Raw genomic sequence first — 4,189 nt, 5'->3', positions numbered from 1 at the left:
TTTTTTCCCTGAATAGATTGAGAAGTGATTAAAATAAATACCATTAGGGTACGGTTATCAACTTCTAGCAGTGGCTTAGCTATAGGGGTCGCAGCGGTCACAATTGCGAACAGGTCCAGAAGCCAGGGGGGCCCGCAGCCCCCCGCACCACATCAATGAAAGGTTACTATAGTAACTGGGGCCTATGTAATAAACTACACGGGCCCCTGTTACTATAGTAACTGACAGTACTTACCCTCCTCTTCCTGGAGCGCATCAGAGGTTCTGACGTCACAGCGCTATGCACCACGCATAACGTCACGATGCTATGCGATGTGCACAGCATCTCGACACTTGATGGAGTTAGGACCTGCGGCTGAAGAGGAGGTAAGTTTAATTTTAGTGTCTTGCTGATGGGTTGGGGTCAGACACCCGGGACACCCGCCAATCAGCTGTTTTGAAGGGGTTGCAGCCGCTCGTACGAGCGCTACTTCCCCTTCATTCCGGTCACTTTCTCACACTGAATCGCCGACAGGGACATGTCAGCGATTCACAGTGTGAGCAAGTCGAGCTTTCAAACTACCCGACCTCTTGACCTCGATCCGGCGGTCGCCTGGTCACCTACAAATGGTACCTTTAAACCAAATGCGTACACCAGAGCGATGACCGTTGTGGTTCCCTGCCCTCACCTCGGCGTTCTGTCATCCCCCTACGATGGCCCATCAACCTCCGGCAGGGATGATTACTAACCTCAGCTTGAGCAGGTACTACACTTGATCTTAGCCAAAAGGCCGAGAAGCGATAAGATTATAGATTTACAATGAATGAAGCCTGCAGTCCATGACACTGCAAGTAGACCACTGCTCTTAAGTGTCAGTGTAACGTTGTGGTATTCTGATTAGGGGGAGCAGTCCATCTTCCTGCCAGTAAAATTATTTAATTATTAATAATATTGCCCTCTTGTGTGGGAAGTTATGCTACAAACTGTCATTCATTTATACAGAACTAAGCACAGGAAAGCCCTGATTAAGCAATGAACGCAGAATCTTTCTAATAGACAAGCCAGTGAGAAACAACATGGCTGCTGGGCTAAACAAACCAAATTTGAATATTTCCGAAAATTTGTGGATTTCACTATATATATACCAACAGGTTATTTATTGCCTGTCAACAAGTAACTGTTTAGATGCAGAATTATAGTTGGTGGCTGGAGCGTTTCTTTAACACCTTGGGCCCTGTTCACACAGCAGATTTTGCATGTCGGGTCCCGCTGCGCAAGCAGCCGCGGAATTATTCTTGCCGTCGGCATTGAGATTCCTCCTCCCATTGATGAAGATTGAGCAGGACACTTCCTTTTCCCGCTAGCTGAAAAAATCAAGCGTCCGACTCCCATTGAAATCAATGGGAGGCAGAATTTTGCAGCGGAATAAAAATTCTGCCACATGAACAGGGCCTTAATGACTGAGCCCATTTTGTCCTTATGAACCATGGAATTTTTTTTGTTTTTGACTCATTCTGTCAGTAATAATTATTTTTTAAGGTTGCTAACTATTTAAGTCCTTTTGTGGGCCAAGCTGTAAAATTGTTTGGCTTTATATTTGGTTTCATATACAATAATGTTTAATTTATAACTTTTTTTTATAATGGCAGAATTAATAAAACGTTGACCAGTGTAAATGTACCTAATATGTATATTTTTACTGGCTATTCACTTTTTCTGTGAAGAAATGACATAGTTACATAGTTCCATAGGTTAAAAAAAGACACAAGTCCATCAAGTTCAACCTTGATGATTTATTATGTTTTAAAAACCCACTGGGTGGCCACACACATAGCATAAACATTTTGTGATTAGTATCGCAAAATCATGTTGTTTTTTTTTCAAAGCTCGTCATCTTGCGAAACATATCTCGTTATACTCCATGTTGTGTAAAAAGCAAAGGTATGGAAGGACACATCTGTAACATTACACTATTATCTCTGTATTTAAAATACTCAGGCATCTGTTAAGGTGGTACCCAAGGTATGCTTTAACAGGTACTAATACTGTAAGGCTGTGCTCACATTACCGTCGCTTTCCACTGAGGGGTTCCGTCTGAGGTTTCCGTCGGGTTAATCCCTCAGTGGAAAGGCAAACGGAAACCTCAGTTTCCGTGTCCCTCACCATTGAACCTCAATGGTGACACAAACCTTGCTCATGGTTTCCGTCTGTCACTGTTGTGACAGGGTTCTGTTGTTTTGACGGAATCAATAGAGCAGCTGACTGCACTATTGATTCCGTCCAAAACAACGGAACCCTTTCACAACAGTGACAGACGGAAACCATTAGCTAGGTTTGTGTCACCATTGAGTTCAATGTTGAGGGAAATGGAAGCTGACGGAACCCCTCAGTGGAAAGCGACGGTGATGTGAACAGGCCCTAAGGCTACATTCACAAAACAGTGAAAAAAAAATAGCCATTAAAATCTGATCAACTGTCAGTTTTTCATGGCCATTTTGCATCAGTGTGTTTCCAAATTTTCATCCAGTTCTAGTCCGTCTGTCTGTTTTTAATGGTCGTTTGACATCCGTTTGGCATCATTTTTCATGGATGTTAAAAAAACGGATGAATTTCATTTGTCAGGCTTTTTTTGTCCCACACCCAATGGAAGGTCACATGTTCACCTAGACACTATTTACAGCCCCCCCCCATAGATGATGCCCCACAGCCCTACTGTAGATGATGCCACACAGCCCCCCTGTAGATGATACCACACAGCCTCCTTGTAAATGATGCCACACACCTCCCTGTAGATGATGCCACACAGCCCCCTGTAGATGATGTCACACATCCCCCTGTAGATGATGCCACACAGCCTCTCTGTAGATGATGCCACACAGCCTGCCTTTAGATGATGCCACACAGTCTCCATGTAGATAATGGCAAACACCTCCCTGTAGATTATGCCACACAGCCCCCCTGTAGATTATGCCACACAGCACCCCTGTAGATGATGCCACACAGCCTCCCTGTAGATGATGCCACACAGTCTCCCAGTAGATGATGCCACATGGCCTCCCTGAAGATGATGCCACACAGCCCCCATGTAGATGATGCCACACAGCCTACCTGTAGATGATGCCACGCAGCCTCATTGTAGATGATGCCACACAGCCCCGATGTAGATGATGCCACACCGCCACCCTGTATATGATGCCACACAGCCCGACATTTATTAATAAACTTTCGGCTGAATGCCCTACACACTCACTGATGAGGTGCCATCTTCTTCATGTGTGGTCTCTAGTCTTCACGTGTGGTCTCTCGTCTTCACGGGATCAGCGAAGGCGGCACGATGACGTCATCTTGGACCCGTGAAGACTAGAGACCACACCTCAAGAAGACGACGCTGCATCGGTGAGTGTGTAGGGCATTCAGCGTCATCGCGCTGCCAATAGCTAGCAAGGGAACCAATAGTTCCCTTGCCTCTTGAATCCCCATGTCAGAGATCCATTTTTAACGGTTATTACATGTATTGATGGCCGTTAAAGATGGATCCCTTGACTTCTATGGGGGCCGTCTGGCTGTGAAAACGGCCAGAAATAGGACATGTCCTATTTTTTGACGGCCAATATTCACGGGCCGTTAAAAAAATGGCTGTGTGAATACACCCATAGAACATCATTGTTCCGAAAACGGCCGTGCGACGGCCGTTCGTGTGAATGTAGCCTAAAGCTCTGGAGGCCTTTGTTAGGACTCAGGTTCCCTATAAAACCCTAGACCCTGGCATTGTGAGCTCCCTCCCTTTGTCAGCACTGCAAGAAGGATAGAACAGGGTACTTGAATGGTTAATAGGAGGTATATGTTTTCTCCATTCCCAACCGTTAGTGTGGGAATGTGGCCGTCAATCACAGCATCACAGCCACACTCCCGCTGGTGATGGTGCGTAATTGCAATAATCTGGATCACCAGTTGCCCAGTTTTAAATCACTTAGATAAACTCAGGAAAATAGCATAGAATAGAATAGAAAATGTTTATTTTTATCCATTGTGTTTATCGAGTTCAAGTAGCGATCACTTCAGATTTGTATTTTACATTTTGCTACTGCTATTTATTGCATAAACCTTATAGAAAATAATGGCATTCATCATTCCAGTCATAGATCACTTGCTGCTTTGATTGAGAATAAGATATGTTATATTGAAACCAGTTGGTTAATTGCAAGCAAT

At 44.6% G+C, this 4,189-nt stretch overlaps 1 pseudogene; it reads right to left on the bottom strand.

The window, feature by feature from the left end:
• Window positions 1-712: 712 nt before the first annotated feature.
• LOC142656748 (U2 spliceosomal RNA) lies at window positions 713-782 on the bottom strand (annotated as a pseudogene).
• Window positions 783-4,189: the final 3,407 nt, after the last annotated feature.

Source organism: Rhinoderma darwinii, chromosome 6 (genome assembly GCF_050947455.1).
Source record: "Rhinoderma darwinii isolate aRhiDar2 chromosome 6, aRhiDar2.hap1, whole genome shotgun sequence".
Classification (NCBI taxonomy): Eukaryota; Metazoa; Chordata; class Amphibia; order Anura; family Rhinodermatidae; genus Rhinoderma; species Rhinoderma darwinii.
Note: the sequence above shows the minus strand (reverse complement) of the source record. Positions and strands in the feature narration are given on the sequence as shown.